The 23,096-nt window shown below is 42.2% G+C and overlaps 1 pseudogene; it reads left to right on the top strand.

The window, feature by feature from the left end:
• Positions 1-1,291: 1,291 nt before the first annotated feature.
• LOC121745671 lies at positions 1,292-22,749 on the top strand (annotated as a pseudogene).
• The last annotated feature ends 347 nt before the right edge of the window (positions 22,750-23,096 follow it).

Genomic DNA, 23,096 nt, shown 5'->3' with positions numbered 1-23,096 from the left:
GTTGGTGCCGCCGGATGCGTAGTCTTCCTCGGGTTATATTAGCCAATAATTATGTAATTTTTAATTTTTAGGAGTTTAATTATGTAATTTTTAATTTTTAGTATTTTAATTATGTAATTTTTAATTTTTAGGATTTTAATTATGTCTTTTTATTTTATTTGTAATTTGTAATTTTTATTGTGGTTTTTTTAATGAATTTTAGTATTATGAAAATGTTGTTGTGTAATTGAATTTTATATTAATTGTGCTCGTCCTTGCGGAAGAGCACAGTTGTGGGTGTTGTGCTCTTGCCAGAGAGCAGGCATGAATAGTACCGCCCGGGCCCACAACCGTGCCGCTGGCAAGAGCACGGTTGTGGATGCTCTAATAGTAACAAAATTAAGAGTAACTCTGAGACTTATTAAATCACAAAATAAAATATTGAATCACAAAAGTTTTTATTTTCCTGAAATGTTTCATTTGTGTACAAAACACATGTTTGTGATATTCAAAAACATTGTTAATTTACTTAATATAATAAGAAAGGAAAATAAAGGAAAAGAAAATAGAAATACTACTAATTATGGTAAACTAATGTATGTTTGAGCATAATTAAAAAATATCTCTTAGTATATGGATAAGATAATTGGGAAATTCAAATTTTACTATATAATACTAGCATTATTAAATTTTGTTTGTTCCCTCGTGTTTTCTTTACAAGAATCAATTTAATATGTGTGCATATTCAATTCTTCTCATTTTTTTTATATCTGTAACTATGGCCACAGAATATTGGAGGTGGAAAAGGTGATAATTCGAAGAGTGGAGAAAGATAAATTTTGTCATTTTATGCATCCACAATGAAATATGCACAAAAAGACATTGCAAAACGCAAAAGAAAATATTTATATCTCATAGTTATGGCCCTTCATAACTTATGTATATATTTTATGAGAAATGATATACTCCATATCCCGTGTGAGCAGAATCTGTGAGTACCACATTCGTTTGATGCACATTTAGTATTATTTGTTTTGTTTTATATATTTAGTTAGATTTTAATATATTTGAAATTGTAATTAATAATTTTCATAAATATATTTGTAATTATATTAATTTATTTGTAGTTAACAAAAGATAGAAGATAATATCCATTTTAAAACAAATCAAGATTTTAGTATCCATTTTAAAACAGATCAAATTTTGATAACCAATTTGACATAAATACCCTCCTGCTATAATTTCACTCTCCTATTAATAAAATTATACCAATTTCATTATATTCATATCAATTGGTTGGTTAATGAATAAGATGAGTTTTGATAGTAAAAATGGCTTAAAAGATGTCAGTCAAAATTACGAAGTTTACAAGTTGAGTGGTCTGTCAACCAGTCGAGAAGGAACATAACACACACACTGCAAACTGCGAACTTATTAGGTTGTCAAAATTGACGACCAAAGACAAAAAATTGCAAGGATTCACTAAATTGATTGATGCATTTTCTCTATCTTTTTGCCTTTAAATAGACTAGCGTTACACTCGTGCAAAGCACATAAATTAATTGCTTTACTTTTTAATTGTAAATTAGTTATTGAGGTTTAATAATAACAAATATGGATGATAATAATAATTTAAATATAGAAAACAAAACTTATTAATTTGGAAATAAATATTCCACCACGCATATGCATATTTCAAAAAATTTATGCTTATATTTAAAAAAGTACTCGACACTTTCGAATAAATTAATATAATTCACGATTTGGGGAGAGAGTGATTATTAGAAAATAGAATGACAATATATACAATTCAAATGTAAATCTCATCAACACCAATAAATTTAGAGTAAATGCCAAAATTGATCTTGAACATATCGTCATTTTATGTTTTTGGTCCTAAACATTATCTTTGGATTTTTTGGTCCTGAATATATGAAAATTTGATCATTTTGGTCCTAGACTAACTATTACGTTAAAAAATCCATACATTACTTCACTCCACATTCAAAATACATATCTTACTACCAAGAAATTCAAACATTACTAAATCTATTGATGTCAAATAAAGCTTTTACATCATTATTCCACTCCACATAAATGCCAAAATACATACATTACTTCAAACTAATCCGTTAGGATTTAAAAGTAAATGTCAAAATTGGTCTTGAACATATGGTCATTTTACGTTGACCGTTAGTTTTTAACGGAACAGTTAGTCCAGGACCAAATGATCAAATTTTCATATGTTTAGGACCAAAAAATCCAAAAGATAATGTTTAGGACCAAAAACGTAAAATGATCATATGTTCAGGACCAATTTTGGCCATTACTCATAAATTTATCCACACTCTTATATCTGTTCAAACATTTATATTTTCACAAAAATTCCACGAATTATTGCTTCCGGCTAACTCGGCCCAGCCCATTAATGTACTAAACTTGTCCACATTTCTACTTGGCTCATTAGAACTAAGCTTAGAAGAAATATTTTTTTCTGCAGTTAATTGATTCTACGCCTCCTCACCACTACTATTTCAGTTCGAAAAATGGAGCTCGATGCCAAATTACTGGTAAAAAGGCTAAATTAGAAAGTGATGGGATACGGACTAAACAACTAAACAATAATTGCGAGCCCAATAGCAGTGACGGCCCATCAGCCCAAAACCCAAGAAAGAGTATCAGTTCGGCACAACCAAAGAGTTCGGTCATAGCCTATAGCTCGGTAAAAGTCGACCAATCGAGCTCAACTCTCAGATCGGCAAAAGCTGATATCAGTTCGGCACAACCAAAGAGTCCGGTCACAGCCTATAGCTCGGTAAAAGCCGACCAATCGAGCTCAACTCTCAGATCGGCAAAAGCTGATCGGCAAAGTTCAGCAGTTCGGTCTCAGTATTCGACCGAACAAGGAGATAGTGGACCCATGCAGGATCTCCACGACCTCCATTACACCCACGATCTATTTAGTGGTATTAAGCAGTTATCAACCCCACTACCAGGGCTGCAAACCACGATCTTAGTTCGAATGTATAAATAGAACTTAGATCAGATAGACCAGGGTTAAGCTCTCTAGATCCTGAATCTTATAGCAAATCAGTATTGTAATCTGTAAGCGAGACCAAGCAATACAAATTTGCCCTCTCTTCTTCCCGTGGACGTAGATTTACCTCAGTAAATCGAACCACGTAATTTCCCGTGTTGTGATCATTTATTACTTGCATTTATTCCCATCAAAAATTCGCCACATCATCACTGGCGCCGTCTGTGGGAAACAGAGAACCAAAACTGTGATAAAAGCGAGTTTTTGATCCTTTTCTACCAAAAAAAAAAAATGCTTACCAGATCACATAATACCCATACTTCCGTCCGTGATGAAGGTGAGGAAGCTAGTCCAGTCCATAGGTCTGGAAAACAGCCTCGGGAGAAATCTGCCTCCAGTTCTCACGGTGAAGGAACAAACCACTCAAAAAGTCATCGCACCGAGCCTCCCCAGCAGCTCGCTTTGAATGAGGCTGTCAAGTTGTTCTTGGCTGAGAAGCAGGATGAGTTCCTAACATTCCTGCAAAAGAGCCAGAAGCCGGAGAAGAAAACAGCGGATTCTCCCTCCCCCTCCAGACATGAAAGTCACTACCGCAGTAGTGTCGCACCTTCCAGGAGAAAGAATCCTCACCACCGACATGTTCCTTCTCCTCCTTGTTACCGAAATCACAGGAGAACTCCATCTCCACCATACCGGAGAGATGTCGGATTCGCTATGTATGGAGCGCTGAAGACTCCATTCTCGGATGATATCACCAGAACTCCATTGCCACAGAATTACCGAACTCCGTCAATGACTTATGACGGGTTAGTGGATCCTCATGATTTCCTGGGACGCTATCAGTATAATATGGCGAACCAAGGTCTCAATGAGGTTCACATGTGTAAGCTGTTTCCCGAGCTGCTTATCGGGAACGCAAGAAGGTGGTTTGACAGGAGATTCTTCCAGAAAGCGGAAGCCCGAATCACTTCGGCTCAGCTGCTTTCTATACGTCAAGGTCGCGATGAAAAAATTAGCGACTTCATGACGAGATTCCACAAGGAATGCCTACAAGTAGATGATCTCAATGATCTACTTGTCATTTCGGCATTCCAAAATGGAATTCTGCCCGGAGCTCTCTACAGAAAGCTCGTTGAGTGCAGTCCGCAAACAGCTCAAGAGATGTGGGACATTGCGGACCAGTTTTCTCGTGCCGATGAGGCAGACCGTCGAAAACGGTCTTTAGACAGCTCATCCAGAGGACACAAAAAGAAGCCCGATCATAGCGATCAGGGGCTTCCTCGCCGAACTCCTTTTGAAAGAATTCAAAGGGCACCGGTACAAGGCAGATTGGGAGCACGTCTCGATCTTGAGAAACCGCCCGCTCAGTTCGTACCATTGAACAAGTCGAGAGCGGAAATTTTCGAACTGCATTCTGATATGTTCGAAAAACCAAAGCGGATGACGAAATCAGCCACGCGCCGAAGTCAGGATACGTACTGCTCCTACCATCAAGACCACGGTCACGATACCGAGGAGTGCCGAAATTTGGCAGCAGGTATTGATGTTCTTGTGAAAGCAGGGACGTTAAAAAAATACCAAAGCAAGCTGCCGAAGAAGAATAAGAAACAGAGAGGTGCGAACTGCGCTCCTCAGGATCCTAAAAGGCAACAGGATCCCGAAGACGATGACGAGCCGCAATATGACGGAGTAATCCAGACTATTGACGCTCTCCCAGCCGGGAAGACTAAGTCGTCTCTAAAAGCAGAACGCAGAGGAGTCAATCGAGAGGAGCCTATGCATAAAAGGCTGAAGAAGGAGGAAGTAATCACGTTTTCAGATGCAGATCCCGTCCCGGCCATTTCTCCTCATCAAGACGCGATTGTCATTCAGGCCGGAGTGGCAAACAAACTGATCCACAGAGTGTTTGTGGATACAGGAGCGTCGGTTAGCATTCTTTTTAAAGAATGTTTTGATAAACTGGAAGTGGATCCAGCTCGGCTCAGTCCGGCCCCACTTCCTCTGAAAAGTTTCGCCCAGGAAGACACCCGCCCTGAAGGTACTATCAGCCTTCCGATTACGGTGGGAAGAGCGCCTACTAGCTCCAGTACGATGATCGAGTTTTTTGTGGTAAAAGCTCGGTCCCCGTATAACATCATCCTGGGAAGAGACTGGCTCAACACAGTTCGGGCCATTTGCTCTACTTATCACCTCACAATCAAGATCCCCACTAAAGGAGGGATTGCAGTCATCCGAGGTGATCAAAAGAGAGCAAAAGAATGTTTGCAGATTGCGCTTAAAAGTGCCGAGCAATCAGATCGGCACCATCAAGCATAGCAATCACAGCAGCCGGAGTCAGAGGCAGGAGAAATGACTGAAGTCACACCGGAGCCGAACTCGATGACAGTTCAGTTATACGAAGATGATCCATCCAGAACGGTCAAGATCGGTTTCGCGGGAACACCTCTGCTCCGGGAAAAGACCATCCAGCTCCTCAAAGAGTACAAAGATGTCTTTGCGTGGTCTCCGTTGGACATGACCGGAGTGTCTTCCGAGGTAATTACACATCGGTTAAATATTGATCCCTCAGTCCGGCCTATAAAACAGAAGCAAAGACTCTTTGCGGCAGAAAGAAATCAAGTCATCCATGACGAAGTCCGCCAATTACTGAAAGCGGATGTATTATTTGAAGTAAAATATCCTTCTTGGGTGGCCAATCCTGTGATGATCAAGAAAAAAGAAGGATGGCGGATGTGCATAGATTTTACCGATCTAAATAAGCACTGTCCTAAAGATTGCTACCCCCTTCCGAACATAGATAAAAAAGTAGAAGCTTTGATAGGCTTCGAAATTTTCTGTTTTCTTGATTTGTATAAAGGATACCACCAAGTTTTAATGGATGAGAATGATGCTTCAAAAACGGCTTTCATTACTGACTTCGGCATTTTTGCTTATAAAAAGATGCCATTCGGTTTAAAGAATGCCGGAGCCACATATCAAAGGATGGTAGACAAGCTATTTCGGCACCTGATCGGAAAAGAGGTTGAAGTCTATGTTGACGACATAGTTGTTAAAAGTAGAAGCACTTCGGATTACGAAGACAATCTCAAATCAACTCTCGACGTGCTCAAAAAAGCCAACCTCAAACTCAATCCCCAAAAATGTACCTTTTTGGTAGATTCGGGAAAGTTTCTGGGTTGTTGGGTTTCAAAGGACGGACTCAAGGCAAATCCCCTAAAGGTTCAAGTTGTTCAGAACATGGCAATGCCGAAGTCCATACATGATGTGCAAAGGCTAACTGGATGTCTAGCCGCACTGAATAGATTCCTTTCCCAAGCAGCCGAAAAGCAACTGCCGTTCTTCAATGTTTTGAAGAAGGCACCAAAGTTTGAGTGGGGAGCCGAACAGAAAAAGGCTTTTGACGAACTCAAAAGTTATTTAGCCGAACTCCCTATTCTCTCTGCTCCAACAGATGCCGAAGTGATATTCTTATATTTAGCGGCATCAGATCAAACCATTAGCGCGGTACTTGTACGAGAAGAAGGCCTAAAGCAGCGTCCTATCTACTTTACAAGCCGAGCATTAAGAGGTCCCGAAACAAGGTATCAACCTCTGGAAAAAATTGCTCTGGCATTAGTAAATGCAGCAAGGAGACTGCGGCCATATTTCTATGCTCACAAGGTATGCGTCTTAACCGATCTTCCACTTCGGCAAGTTTTGACTAAGCCTGAAGCATCAGGCAGAATTGCCAAGTGGGCCATAGAGTTGGGAGAACATTCAATAGAATATCTACCTCGGAAAGCCATCAAGGGACAAGCCTTGGCAGATTTTCTGGTAGAGGCAAAGTTCGATCAAGCAATCCCTATTATTGCCGAACAGAAAAGCCCTACCAATGATGAACCAACACAGCCCCAGGAACCCGAAGTAGAGCCGCCGGACTGTTGGATTGGATTCGTAGATGGAGCTTCGAATAAGACGGGAAGTGGAGCTGGTATTCTACTTATCGCTCCCGACGGACACGAGGTAACTTATTCACTTCGGTTCTTATTCCCAACCACTAATAACGAAGCCGAATACGAAGCCCTTCTTGCCGGACTTCGGTTAGCGCAAAGTCTATTTATCAAATCTCTCAAAATCCATTGTGATTCACAAGTCATAGTGAATCACATGTTGGGTACAAGTGAAGCCCGAGATGAAAGGATGAAAAAATACTTGGACAAAGCGCAAAGCATTAGCCGAAGTTTCTCTTATTTTCGGATAATCCGCATTCCCAGAGCGGAAAATGGCCGAGCAGATACTTTAAGCAAGTTAGCCTCATATCCGAGCTCAAAAGTGGAGGAATTACCGCACAGAAGCATTGATGATGCTGAGGTACTTTCAGTAACCAGTTCGCCGAACTGGATGACGCCGATCTTGCAGTATCTGGATCAAGGACAACTGCCCGAGGATAAGAGAGAAGCTCGGAAAATCACATGCCGAGCACTTCGGTATGAACTTCATGAAGGAGTCCTATATAGAAAGTCCTACCTTCAACCGTTATTGCGATGTGTAGGACCAGAAGAGACGGACTACATCCTTAGAGAAGTTCATGAAGGATCGTGCGGCAGCCACATCGGAGCCAGAGCTTTAGCTAAAAAAGTTCTGAGATAGGGATATTATTGGCCAACTTTGGTACAAGAAGCAGTACAGCTCGTTAAGAAATGTACGAAGTGTCAAATCCATGCAAATATCCCAAGGATGCCGCAGACCGATCTATGTGCTATGCAAAGCCCTCGGCCTTTTATGCAATGGGGCATAGACATAGTGGGACCACTACCACAAGCTCCTCGGCAAATGAAATTCTTGATCGTTGCCGTGGACTACTTCACAAAGTGGGTGGAGGCTGAACCATTAGCTACGATAACGAGCTCGAAGGCATTGGATTTTGTTTGGAAGAACATAGTTTGCCGATTTGGCATACCCCATATCCTCATTTCGGATAATGGGACTCAGTTCACCGACAAGACATTCAAGAATTGGTGCCAAGAGTTGAATATTCAACAGCGGTTCACTTCGGTCTCTCACCCACAAGCAAACGGACAAACGGAAGTAACAAACCGTATTTTGGTGAAAGGATTAAAAGCTCGGTTAGAACAAGCCAAAGGACAATGGGTAGAAAATCTTCCTCAAGTCCTATGGTCTTACCGAACTACACCAAAAACCTCCAACGGTGAAACTCCGTACAGTCTAGTGTACGGCACTGAAGCCGTAATTCCGGTTGAGATCGGCATACCCAGCCCCCGAACACTCAATTTCTCAACAGAACTGAATGATGACGGACTGAGAGCCGAACTAGATCTTGCCGAAGAAAGAAGAGAACTGGCCTGCATAAAAGCAGCCAAGTACAAGGAGCAAGTAACCCGGTATTATAACCAAAGGGTGAAAAAGCTGCAGTTTCAAGTGGGAGATCTCGTATTGAGAAACAATGAAGTAAGCCGAGCAGAAAAGCTGGGCAAACTTGAACCCACATGGGAAGGTCCGTATCGGGTGTCAGAAGTCCTGGGAAAAGGGTCTTATAAATTGACTCACATGTCAGGAGAACAAGTACCCCGAACATGGCATATTTCCAACCTCAAGAAGTTCCATTTGTAAGAGACAAGGTCCGGTCAGTCTTGTATCTAGTTCGGTCCTAGGGATATGTGCTTTCATGTTTCTATTTGTCCTTTATGCTGGTCGTTTTATAAAAGTTTAAAATCTTTTTCGTCTTTTTTATTTGTCTTTATGTGCGTTTAGTCTCTATGTGCGTTTTGTCTCTTATAAATATTACTGAGGTATATTGATCTTTAAATGCTGATCCCCTTTTTAGATCATGTATTAAAGACAATTGTGAGTCCAAGCTTCTAAGGAAGATACAAGACCACAATTCAGCTTAAGAAACAAGCAGTTCGTCTGAAACGGACTGCAATAAGCCGAAAACCACTTCGGTCAACCAGGGAAAGTCCAATCCAAGCGATAAAACTCGCCAAATTAGGACACAAAAGGAAAGTCCAATCCAAGCGATAAAACTCGCCAAATTAGGACACAAAGGGAAAGTCCAATCCAAGCGATAAAACTCGCCAAATTAGGACACAAAAGGAAAGTCCAATCCAAGCGATAAAACTCGCCAAATTAGGACACAAAGGGAAAGTCCAATCCAAGCGATAAAACTCGCCAAATAAGGACACAAACTAAGTCCGGTCAAAGAAGAGTTTTCTTCATAAGACCGAAGACGAGTCCGGTCAAAGAAGAGTTTTCTTCATAAGACTCAGGACGAGTCCGGCCAAAGAAGAGTTTTCTTCATAAGACCGCGGACGAGTACAATAAATGAAATAAAAAATCGCTGAACTGTAAATACGCAGTGATAGAAGCGAAATGAAAAAATTTCATTTATTAAGTCTTGTTCGGCATACAATTTCGCTGCCCTACGAGAAGGCGTTACACCATTACAAAGGACTATTCTACTGTCCACGGTTGCTAAAGTTGAGCCACCTATCCAAAAAATCCTCATGATGCTGAGTTCGGGTGTTCCGAACAGTTGAAGAATAAGTAGGTCGACGAGATGCTCTGATCGACCTACCGCCCCTTCCCTGAGTCCGGGAAGTTCTAGCACCTCGGCGGCGAAGAGTCTCTTCACGAAGCATCCGCTGATCTTGCTCACTCATAATCACAACTCCTCTACGAACTTCAGGGCGTTCTCGTCTTGACATTTCCGGTTGCTCCGGAGTCCGTTGCTGACTTGGAGTACGTTCTCGTCTTGACGTTTCCGGTTCATCCTGAGTCCGTTGTTGGTTTGGAGTAGAATCTTGAGCAAGTGGATTAGAGGTTTGAGTTGGAGTGTGAGCATCTGTTGGCGGGAAACGCCTAAGGAATCTCTCGATTGAGGGACGCCGGGAAAGAATGATGTCGTACCGAGAAGCCAAGCGCCGCAATGACTTCACAACTTGTTGGCAAGCCGAGCTCTCCAGCGCATTGTTCTTCCGGAGTACATGAAGCTCCTCCCACAGTTCATCAACTTGATTCTGAACTTCAGATATGGTCATTCCCCCGCGCCCGCAGATGAAATCCTCATATGCAGTCCTCTCAGCGATGACAGTGTTCAGCTCGGCCTCCAGATCTTTCTTTATGGACTTTAAGTCCTTATTGTTGGACTCCAGCTCCACTAACCGAGCCAAGAGTTCGTCATACTTCACCTGGTCATCTATGGCTTTTTTCTCAGCTTCGTTTAAAGCCGAAGAGTATAGCCGCTTCCAGTGAAGTACCTCCAGCTCCTTAGAGTTAAGAATACAAAGCAGCTATGTCAGTTCGGCATTTCAGTTTACCGAGCAGGCAGTAAACCACAACAGGAGTAAAAGAGATTACGAAAAGCTATAAAGAAGACACGAGTGTAGAAAGAAGAATTTTTTCATTCACAAGAAAAATTTTTTACACAAGGAGGGCTTCAAGGCCATTTTACAAGGAGAGAAAGAAACTAAACTAAGAGAAGGGAGACGAAATCATACTCCGCCAGTTTCGTCTCCGGCTCCTCTGTGGGTTTCAGCCTCCTTCTCCTTGTCTACTTCGGCTTCAGCCTCGGCCTCCCTACTCCCTCCAGCCTGCTCGGTGCCCCCATCGCCGATCTGCTGCACCTCCTGCTCGGCATGCCCGTCGCCGGCCTGCTGATCCGTCTGCTCGGTCTCCTTGCCGGCCTCGTTTTCCTGCCCACCCTCTTCGTTAAAGATTGAAGCGGGTGAAACAGGTCCCAAGGAGGCAAAGATGGCCTCCATGTTCTCGTCCCGGTCAGCGCGGCAGTTACGGACTCTTTCAGCAGAGAGCAGGACCGAGGAAGAAGCAAGCTCCTCAAGGAGCGGCAGACTCTGGAGACGAGCTGAAATCTCTCGGCCATACAGCGGCAGGACGACTTCGGGTCCCTGCTCAGCGTTATCGGTCATCAATTTCAGCAGATCACCGATAAAGGCCGAAAATTGATTGCTCAAAAAGAGTTTCTCCGCGAAAACACGGAGAGCCTCCCCCTGAGCAACCACGGCGGCAGCCTCCCTCTGTTTAGATTGCTCTCTCTGGATGATGAGCTGGTTTTTGGCACGCTGAGCTTCATCCTGAGCCGAGATCCTAGCGGCCCTTGCCTTCTCAAAGTCTGCCCGAGCCTGTTCGGCCTGGTGACGAGCAGCATTCAACTTCCTCTGCATCTCAGCATAATCGTTGGACGCTTTGGAGAGTTCAACGGCGACGAGCTTGGAGAGCATATTGTTCCTCTGAAAATGGAAAAAGGAAAAAGTCAACAGAGGGGCCACAAAAAATATAGGAAAAAAGCAAGGCCAGAAAATCAAGAAGAGAATTCACCTCTACAAAGTCCGTTGGCCATGCAAAAGGCTCACAGACATGTTCCGAAGGGGCCGCCAAGACAATGTCTTTCTCCGGCGCTCTTGGGGGTTTCTGAATCTTCCCCTTCCCCTTTGCCGAAGTCGACTCCGGCTTTTTTGGATCCGAAGAAGAGGTCTTCTGCCTTTTCGGATTCTTCTCGGCATCAGACGCCGAGCCGGTGGCTTTCTGTCTCTCCGGCTCATTAGATTCGGAGGATTTGCGACCGAGCTTGTTTAGCATGTTCACTGCCAAAAAGCAAGAAAACAAGGTTAGTCTTCGTCGTTAAAGCAGTAAAACATAAAAAAGAAATCCTCACCCTCAGTCTCTTCGTCCGAAGACGAGATATCGAACACGAAGTCACCCTTGACGAGCTCAGATTCCGAGTACTGTTTCCTAATCATAGGAATCTTATTGAGCTCGCCCTCGAGCTCGTTCAACGGTTCTAACCGAGGATGAGGAATTACGGACTTCGGCCCTCTCCAGGGAAAGCCCGGAGCCGCTGTCCTATTGTAAAAAAAGAAACGATTTTGCCATTTCGGCCATTTGGTTTTACAAAAGGCTCTAAAGAGCTGTAAAGGGATCAAGTAAAACCAGGATCCCTTCCTCTTAAACTGAAAGAAATTAAGGATTGCCCTCAGAGACAAATCCTTTCCTAATCTACGCAGTTCGGCAGCAAAGGCCGATAAGTGCCTCCAAGAATTCGGAGTCACTTGACCTAAAGGGAGTTGAAAAAAATCAAGAAGCTCTACAAAGGCAGGGGGAAGAGGGAAACGAAGCCCGCATTCCAAGCAGGCTTCGTAAACGGTGGCGTAACCCTCCGGCGGCGAATCAGCCCTATGAAGGTCGTAGGGAATTACCACTAAACGCCCAGGTAGAAAATATTTTCCGTGTAAGGATATCACAGTATCCTTACTCAAAATGCTCGGAAAATATTCTACCGTCTTCTCCCCGGACTTCTTCCGGCCAGAAGACCCCTTACCCCCCTTCCTACCGCTACCTGATTCAGAAACAGATTCAGAAGAAGAAGACATGATTCTTACTCTCTGATGGTCGAAAGTCTGAAGAAAGTCTTGAAGAAGCGGAAGAAAATTTTTCGAAAAAGGGAGAGAATACAGAAGAAATAATCGCAAAAGTGTTTCCAATGATGAAGAAAGGAAATATTTATCGGATTCGCAAAGGCATTTCAAATTCGTCGCACCGTTTCAAATCCCACTTTTTCCGGATTCTCTGGCCGGATTTGCTGTCACATTTAATGCAGACACGTGCGGAGCACGTCCCCTGACGTCAGCCTCCCCCTTACACTTATCCAAAATGCCGAAGTGATTCACTTCGCTTTTCGGGGGGGGTGGTGATGGGATACGGACTAAACAACTAAACAATAATTGCGAGCCCAATAGCAGTGACGGCCCATCAGCCCAAAACCCAAGAAAGAGTATCAGTTCGGCACAACCAAAGAGTTCGGTCATAGCCTATAGCTCGGTAAAAGTCGACCAATCGAGCTCAACTCTCAGATCGGCAAAAGCTGATATCAGTTCGGCACAACCAAAGAGTCCGGTCACAGCCTATAGCTCGGTAAAAGCCGACCAATCGAGCTCAACTCTCAGATCGGCAAAAGCTGATCGGCAAAGTTCAGCAGTTCGGTCTCAGTATTCGACCGAACAAGGAGATAGTGGACCCATGCAGGATCTCCACGACCTCCATTACACCCACGATCTATTTAGTGGTATTAAGCAGTTATCAACCCCACTACCAGGGCTGCAAACCACGATCTTAGTTCGAATGTATAAATAGAACTTAGATCAGATAGACCAGGGTTAAGCTCTCTAGATCCTGAATCTTATAGCAAATCAGTATTGTAATCTGTAAACGAGACCAAGCAATACAAATTTGCCCTCTCTTCTTCCCGTGGACGTAGATTTACCTCAGTAAATCGAAGCACGTAATTTCCCGTGTTGTGATCATTTATTACTTGCATTTATTCCTATCAAAAATTCGCCATATCATCAGAAAGCAAGAATTCGTCGGAGGTGTTTGCTTCCTGTTCATTCTCCATCCTCGGCCTCCACTCCGCGCTATGCGACCAGCTCAAAGGTAATATTTATGTTTCTGCATTTTTTAACTAAACAAATTGCTTAAAACGATTGAATTCTTATGCTTTTAATGGTTATTAGAGAAGCTTGGATTCGAGGCGCCGACGCTGGTTCAAGCTCAGGAGATTCCCGTCGTGCTATCCGGCCGACATGTGTAGGTTTTTCAGTTTGTAATTTTGTATTTGTCTCATTTTTGAAGTTCTCCTGATTGTTATGTTTCTATTCGTTGTTTGGGAAAATTAGGCTTGTGAATGCTGCTACCGGCACTGGCAAAACAGTGGCTTATCTAGCTCCAATAATTCACATGCTGCAGAGTTATGATGAAAGAATTGAGCGTGCAGATGGCACCTTTGGTATGATTTTATTTTTTGTTCAATTCGATGGAGTTCTAGTTTTATTTGTGTGTTTTTAACTTACTGGAATTAGGAAAGTGAAAAAATCAAGGTCATACTATAATTTAATTATTTAAGTGTTAAGCTCTTACTTCCTGGGGTTTGAGCTTTGTCTTTGTTTAGTGTTTTGCTTGACCTTGTATGTGTGCATTCTTAACGATGGTGATCGAGAGAGGTAGAATTCCTATGGTCGTGCATAATGGCGAAAGAGAATTGAAAGAAGAAGATTGATATGTTTATTTGATATGTTTCGAATGAATACAGAATGATTTACAGCCTTTGTAATATAGGCATGAATTATGTCTAACTATGGAAATACAATTAGTGCTGTAATCAATTGTGTATCAATCAAGGGATTTGGATTTATCTTGCAATCTTCTCTTCTTGGAAGGTGTATCTTCTAATATGCTTTGACACTCCCCTCAAGTTGAGCAACGGTATTTCCGATACTCAACTTGCCCAAAATTTCTTTAAAGATCTTCGGGGGAACTGCTTTTGTCAATATATCTGCAAGCTGCTCTTCTGAACGAACAAATGGGAACTCAATAATACCTCCGTCAAGATTTTCCTTGATGAAGTGACGATCAACTTCCACATGTTTTGTTCGGTCATATTGCACAGGATTCTCGGAGATGCTTATTGCCGCCTTGTTGTCACAGAACAAGCGACTCTTCCGTGTTGGCGCAAAGCCAAGTTCTGTCAACAGCCTTCTTAACCATAGAATTTCCATCAATCCGCTTTTAATACCTCGGAATTCGGCCTCAGCACTGGAAAGGGCCACAACCTTCTGTTTTTTACTTCTCCAAGTCACTAGGTTTCCCCCAACGAAGGTAAAGTACCCTCCTGTTGATCTTCTGTCCACCAGATTACTTGCCCAATCTGCATCGGTGTATCCATCGATTTCCAAGTCACTCCCCTTTTGTAGGAATATTCCAAAGCCAATAGTTCCCTTCAAGTATCTCACTATCCTTAATGCAGCTTCCATATGATTGACTTGTGGTCGATGCATGAATTGACTCACTACTCCAACCGCATATGTAATATCTGGTCTTGTGTGCGAGAGATAGATCAGTCTTCCCACTAGTCGTTGGTACCTTTCTCTATCTGCAAGGTCTGCTCCATCATCCATCTTCAATCCATGGTTAGGGATCATTGGAATTTCTGCAGGTTTACACTCGAGAAGACCTGTTTCTGTCAGTAGATCGAGGACATACTTCTTTTGCCTTAGGAAGATTCCGTGCTTAGATCTTAACACTTCTATTCCTAAGAAGTATTTTAGTGCTCCTAGATCTTTCATTTCAAACTCTTTGAACAAGTTTTCCTTTAGACTTTGGATTTCTTCAGTATCGTCTCCAGTGATGATCATGTCGTCAACATAAATGATTAGACACGTCATTTTTCCATCTCTCCTTTTTGTGAAGAGTGTATGATCAGAAAGACTTTGCTTGAATCCATGTTTGAACATCGCCTGACAAAATCTCCCAAACCAAATTCGTGGAGATTGCTTTAGTCCATATAGTGTTTTCCTTAGTCTGCAGACTTCTCCTATGTTGAACTCTTCAGAGAAACCTGGGGGAACATCCATGTATACCTCTTTGTTTTCTTCTAACTCGCCATGAAGGAAGGCATTTGTTACGTCGAACTGATGTAGGGGCCAGTCTTTGCTTGCTGCTACAGTCAGTAAGGTTCGTACAGTGTTCAACTTGGCCACTGGGGAGAAGGTTTCCTCATAATCCACTCCATACACTTGAGTGTATCCTTTCGCCACAAGTCTCGCCTTGTATCTCTCGATCGAACCATCTGCTCTTCGTTTAATGGTGAATATCCACCGACATCCAACTGGCTTCTTTCCTTCAGGTAAGGTGCATTTCTCCCATGTACCATTCTTAAGGAGGGCGTCTATTTCTTTCTTCATAGCTTCCCTCCAATGCTTGTATTTCACTGCCTCTTGGAATGTTTGTGGTATTTCTTCTTCCTCATATAGGGCAGTTTCGAAAGCTCGGGCTATTTCCGTCATGTGGCCTTCCACAAGGTTTGTTACTACATATCTCGCCTTTCTCCCTTTCCAGTCTGGGGAGTATCTTCGAGAAGGTACTCCTCTATTACTTCTTGGAGGTAGTTCGTATGGATCTCCACGTTCTTCTCCAGTGTTCCTATCATGGTCAATGTTCACCAAAGACACGTTTTCACTATTGGAATTAGTTACCTCAGGAATCGAAGACGGGGTTGATGGTTGGTTCATGTCAATTTGCTCTGCGTCCTGTATTACTGGAAGTGACGGCCCGGCGGTGCTGCTAGCTTCCTCTGTTGGACCAACGTTCGTGACAGAGTTTGGTTGTGACTCCCCCCCGACTGGTTTCCTGGGTTAACTCTGGGTATTGGTAGCCAATTTAATAGGTCTGAATTTGGACTATCGTCCGTGGGTTGAGTCTCCCCCTGACCGCTAGATTGGCTATAGAAATATTCCCCTTCAACAAAATTACAATTCATGGTTGTGTGCATTCGACGGGTCTTTGGATCATAGCACCTATACCCTTTCTGATTTTTTCCATAGCCCAGAAAGACACACTTAAGGGCACAGGGGTCGAACTTGGAACGTTCGTGTTTTGGGATATGGACGAAGACTGAACAACCAAACACCTTAGGTTCTAGAGACAAGTTTGAAGGGATTTCGAAGTGGGTTGAAAAAATGTCTAGAGGTGTTTTGAAATTCAAGATGCCAGTGGGTAGCCGGTTCATGAGGTATACTGCTGTTGCCGTAGCCTCGGGCCAGAAGGATTTCGGAATGTTGGACTCAATTAGGAGAGCACGTGTAATTTCAAGAATGTATGTATTTTTTCTCTCCGCTACCCCATTTTGTTCTGGAGTATAGGCACATGATGTTTGATGGACTAACCCCTTGGTCCTAAAAAAGTCTTGCATTCTAGTATTGATGAATTCCCCCCCCCCATTGTCGGACCTAAGGATTAGGATGTTTTGATTATACTGAGTTTGGATAAGATTATAGAAGTCTATGAACCTATCAACAACGTCAGACTTGTTTTTCAAAAAATAGATCCATGTCATGCGAGAGTAATCATCAATAAAGAGCACAAAATATCTAAAACCTTGGCCCCCAGTAGTAGGAGCCGGACCCCACACATCAGAATGTATTAAAGCAAAAGGGGATTTCATTCGAGTATTGTTCAACTTGAAGGAATGTCTATGGTTTTTAGCTAACACACAAGTTTCACATTGGAAAGATTTCATAGAAGTAACTAAATGTGGAAAAAGAAGACGAACATATCCCATAGATGGGTGTCCTAACCGACGGTGCCACAACCAAGCCTGCCTTTCGGTCGGTCCGTGAGTGAGCATCATAGCAGTACTCTGTTGGGCTATCTCGTCCACATAGTACAGTCCGTGTCGCTCAGTGCCACGCCCAACTATCGTCCCCGTCTTGATATCCTGCAACATGCAAAATTGAGGTTGCATTAGTAGTTTACAATTAAGCTCCTTAGTGACGTGACTAATAGACAGGAGCTTATGTGACATGGATGGAACATAAAGACAATTCGAAAGGCATAAAGTGGGCGATATATTGATTGTGCCTGCCCCTTGAATTTGTGCTAGGTCCCCACTTGCGGTTTGGACATAGGTTTTTTTTGGAACCGGATATGGATAAGAAATCAGAGGCTTCATAGGAAATTGTGTCTGTCGCCCCACAGTCAAAAATCCAATGAGGGTCTTTTGGGCCTGATGTGGAGGTAGAGGCGCATGCTAGGGTGTCGTAGGAATTTTTACATGGTATTGAGGGGTGTATTTCTATGTCTTTAGAAGGATGGGGGCTAAATTGCGAGTTTTTGGCAGTATGGGGTATATTTCGCAATTCTGGAGAAGTTTCGGGATTCTGGAGAAGTTTGGGGTGTATTTGGTAATTTCGGAGAAGTTTCGGGTAGATTTCGGGATTTTATGGATTTCTGGGGTGCTTTGTGAGAAGGGGTTTGATGGCCGGGGTTTAAGTCATATTTTGGTGAACTTGTGGGGTTGATTTGGGATTTAGTGAAGGAGGGGGGTGTATTTGAGTGCACGGCTGGGGTAGAAATCCTAGCCGCCTCACCGCCTGTGGGAACCTCCGCCGTCTTCTCCTCGCCGCCGACGGCGTGGGTGATCGGTAATATCATACCTTCCGACCACGATCTCGCTACAGACGCCGATGTTACAGCTTTTCCTCCTCCGCTTGCCCGTATTCCGTCGTCGCTGTTGTTTGTGGATGGTGGACCGACGTTACCCACCGGAGAGTCGGTGAAGGCAACTCGGTCTCCTCCCACTACGGCTGTTGCTGCTCTCCCACTTCCCCCGCCGATGTTGTTCCGATTTGAGCCTCCTCTGTTCTGTCGAGCTTTTTTCATCTCCTCCCACCACTCCGGGAACCCATGGAGATGGAAACACGATTCTTTCGTGTGTTTCTTTCCCCCACAGTGGGTGCACACCATTTTGCTCTTGTCCTCTTCCCGTCGGTAGGTTTTGGAAGGCGGTGGAGGCGGCGGATTTTGTGGGCTAGGGTTTCGGTTTCGGTCGAACACGCCTAGTCCGACTTCGATTCCCGGGTCCTTTGATGTTGGGTTCATCAGTCTCTCGTTGACATACTCGCGCCTGACCATTCCATAAGCCTTCCTTGCGGTTGGTATCGGATCCATGTTCAATATCTCTCTTTTAATCTTGTCGTACCGGTCATCCAATGCCCACACAAATTGGTATAATCTGTGTCGTTGTATGTGTTGATTATACTTTTCGATGCTAGATGGTGTATCCATGGGGTTTGGATCTCGGGTGTCGATGGAGATCCATAGATCCTGGAGTTTTTGCCACAAGCTTTCTAATGACAAATTTCCTTGTTTCAGGCTGTAAGCTTGCCTGTGTAGATCGGAGATCTGGAACTGGTCCGCACCGCTCCCGTACATAGTGGCCAGACTCTCCCATAAGTCGTGAGCCGTTGCGTATTGGGATACCTCATTTACGAGGCTGGCGTCAATATTTCCGATGATCCAATTGAAACAGCAGTCGTCTCGCTGCTGCCATCGGTTGTATGTCGGGTCACTCGGTAGTGGTGGGTCTGGAACTCCAGAGATGTGAGAGGACAGCCCTTTCCCACCGATGGCCCGTCTCATCAATTTCGCCCATAGGGGATAGTTATCCCCATCGAGCTTGGTGGCGATGTGCACTTCGCCTAATGATTCTGGATGGGATGAAGGCTCCTGGTTTGATGATTTTTGAGACCCATTCAGTCTCAAGAATTCAGCAAATTGCTCTGCTGAGAGGGTTATTGGTTGATTGTTGTTGGATGGGGTTTCGGATCCATGGTCTGACATTTCGTCGGTTGTTTGTTTGCAGGTCTTAAAAGGTCGGGAAAGGTACCGAGACTATGATGATAATTTTCTGAGTCTCGATCCCGGGATAGCCTGCTCTGATACCATCTTAACGATGGTGATCGAGAGAGGTAGAATTCCTATGGTCGTGCATAATGGCGAAAGAGAATTGAAAGAAGAAGATTGATATGTTTATTTGATATGTTTCGAATGAATACAGAATGATTTACAGCCTTTGTAATATAGGCATGAATTATGTCTAACTATGGAAATACAATTAGTGTTGTAATCAATTGTGTATCAATCAAGGGATTTGGATTTATCTTGCAATCTTCTCTTCTTGGAAGGTGTATCTTCTAATATGCTTTGACATGCATGTCTGTCATTTAGATGTAGTTCTTATGTCTATTTTTAAAAAGTTGTTCTGACGAATAGCATCTTCAATATCAGCATTGGTCCTTGTACCAACGCGCGAATTATGCATGCAGGTGTACGAGATTTTGCAGAGGTTGCTACACCATTTTCATTGGATTGTTCCTGGCTATATCATGGGTGGGGAAAATCGGGGAAAGGAGAAAGCTAGGTTAAGGAAAGGTATACACTTCTATATTTATTGCGTTTTTATGTTAGAAAATGTTTTACTTTTATATTGATATGAACTTTGTGTCGATGATTTTCAGTCTGTTTGGCATTTGGTTGCATATTTGTTGTCAAGTGTCAACATACTAAGTATTTCCTGCATCTGATTTAAGATAGAGATTTCTGCATCAACAATGGCTTTGTTTAGGGATGAACTCTGTTACTCTGTATGTTTTAAAGCACAAAGCTTTGCTAAGCAACCTGCTTGCCTGATTGCTGTTCCCAGCAATCCTTCATATAAATACTGAGTCATTTTGTTAGTTTATCTGGAGTACTCATGTCCTGAACCATAAAAGTAAGTAGTAAACTTGTCAAGATTATGCAACTAATCATTACTGCTTTTTGAATTGAGTTGTTTCCAGGTGTAACTATCCTTGTTGCAACTGCTGGACGTCTCTTGGACCACTTGAAGAGTACTTCATCTTTTGTGCATAAAAACCTTCGCTGGATAATATTTGATGAAGGTGATAGGTATTGCAGAATTGTCTTGTATTCACACACTTGCTTTGTATAATTCTTAAATATCTAATGTGCTTTTAGCCTAGCAGGATTCTAGAGTTAGGGTATGGCAAAGACATTGAAGAGATACTTGGTTGTCTGGGCACAGGAAACCTTAAATCTGGCAGCAAGGATATCTCAGCTGTGAATTCTGGAGTTCAGAAGCAGAATTTGCTTTTATCGGCTACACTGAATGATAAAGTAAATCATCTTGCGAATGTTAGTCTAGAAAATCCAGTGATGATTGGTCTAGATGACAATATGTCAGGAAGTAGAACTCGTAAGGTTTCTCTTGAATCAAATGGGGTTGATATACTAAAAGAATCCAGAAAGCCTTAGATACTTCAAATGAGGTATACAAGCTGCCAACTCAGTTAGTACAGATGTACATTAAAGGTATGGATCAAATTCTTGGATTCCTGATCAACAACCTTACCATCTACCATCCTTAGATTCTCACAGTCTATCTCTTGACAGTGCAATGCGGTTCTCGGCTTGTGGTGCTCCTTTCCATATTAAAGCATCTATTTGAGACAAGAGCTTCACAAAAGGTACGTCTATGCTCCGGAGTTAAGATCCTCCAGCTGAGTAAGATATGCACTGAGCCTTATTGTTTGTTTCTTATTGGTTGCTTGGTTGGTGGGTTGGAGATGAGGGAAATTTAAAGGCATACAAATTATGCTAGGCGTGACAATCAATAATTTCAGCTATAGTGTCTTCATATCTTATTTTGGATGGATTGGCCACATCACTCAATCTATTGGGGGTAAAGAGGCTTTCTAAGCACTATCATTATCTTTCCATTTACTATTTACATTTTACCTTTACCAAGCATTCCCTCTTTATGAACTGCTGGAAAACATAGTTTGTACTTCTGTACAAAAGCTAACTTAAGTAGTACTCCTTCCTTTTGCTGAGGCAATTAGTTTTATTTAATCAGTTCTATTATTAGTATGTAGAAGTGATCTTCCCTCCTGCACTTTTATGTTCTTAAAAGCTAGTACATGAAATCTGTGTTTATTTTTTCTGTAGCCACATCTTTAATTGTACTTTCTATCTGTAGGTTGTGGTGTTTTTTTCAACTTGTGATGCTGTAGATTTCCATTATTCTCTGTTTAGTGAATTTAAATGGACCGCTTTACAAACAAAGACAGAATCTAGTCAGAAATTTTTGGGGTGCAAAATGTTGCGGCTGCATGGCAGCATGAATCAGGAGGATCGCAAAACAACATTTCAGGCATTCAAAACAGATAAATCAGCTCTTCTGTTCTCTACAGATGTTTCTGCTAGAGGCCAGGATTTCCCCAAAGTCAGATGCATTATCCAATACGATTCTCCAGGCGAGGCAACTGAGTATGTTCACAGGTAAACTGTTTCTTCCTAATTCCGGTTAAGATATATTCCTACATGCTTCAGAAATTGACCCAAACTATACAGGATATTGTAATAATGAGCTTTTGCTTGGTACTCCCTCTGCCCCAAATGCAGGGTTGGGAGAACTGCAAGGTTGGGCGAGAAAGTGGATTCTTTACTTTTCCTAATAGATTATTTGAAAGATCTCGAAAAACACAGCGTGGCGCTGACAGAGTATCCCCTCCTAAAATTACTGAATAGCTTTCCTGTTTACAATATGAAGCAGCCAGCCAGCAGGTTTATTTCAATGGAGATGCACCTGTTGTTGATTGCTTTGCAGAGAGCCTAATTAGAGTCCTTTGTTTCGATGGAGGTATGATGCTTTTTATTCAGTAGATTTTTTATGCGTATCTAAATTTGGGCTCTATATATAATGCATGTGCAAAACGAATGGAAGGGCAAATTGCCAAATGAATCATGAAAGATGGTCAATGGTCAAATTCTGTCATACTTTTCAAAATCTGAAAATTAAATAAGAAAGATGAAAATTTCGCAATTCATCCGTCTATTTTCTGGAGAAATAAAGATGATGTGGCAGTTGACCTTGAATACGTGGACGTCTCATTTAGTGTACAATCATGTAATTCACTCACGACCAACCGCCACATCATCTCTAAATTCGCTGAAAAATAGATTGGTGGAATAATTGGGAAATTTTCATCTTTCGTGATGTAATTTTCAGATTTTGGAAAGTGTATCACATGCCACAATTTGACCATCTTTAATGATTTATTTGGTAATTTATCCACTTGTAAAATACTCCATTCTTTTCTCATTTGCATGCTTTATTTCCCAATAAATCCCAATGCACAGTGATTGAGCCCATACTAACATGACTTTTCTTGTTTATTATCAGCCGAAGATAAACAAATTAGCGAAGGAGGCATTTTCTTCATGGGTTCGTGCATACACAGCCCACCGTGGTGACTGTAATATAAACTTTATTTGAAATATCTTGAAAATTAATAGTCGATCAATGTGATCTGTGGTTTATTTTATTGGGAGTAGTTGAAAACATCCGCAATTTGAATACGTTAATCGTTGGTCTATATCTTAATTAATCTCATAATTCTCTCTAATCTATGTTTACTCAAATTTTAAATCGAAGCACATTCTCCTTAGACTAGTGAATAAAAAAGATCTTTGATTGATGAGGATAATTAATTCGTTTTTTTTACCAGTGTAGATAACATAGTGATAATAATATATACTCAAATAATTCAATAAATAAATATTTGAGTTTGAGTTTGATTGGGCCCATTCTTTAAAGAGGTTCGGTTTGTAAGATTGCATTCCAGAATTAAATATGTAGTGTGTTTGGTTTATGAGATTTAATACTACAACT

Source organism: Salvia splendens, chromosome 8, assembly GCF_004379255.2.
Source record: "Salvia splendens isolate huo1 chromosome 8, SspV2, whole genome shotgun sequence".
Lineage (NCBI taxonomy): Eukaryota > Viridiplantae > Streptophyta > Magnoliopsida > Lamiales > Lamiaceae > Salvia > Salvia splendens.
This window is presented reverse-complemented; position numbering and strand designations above follow the sequence as displayed.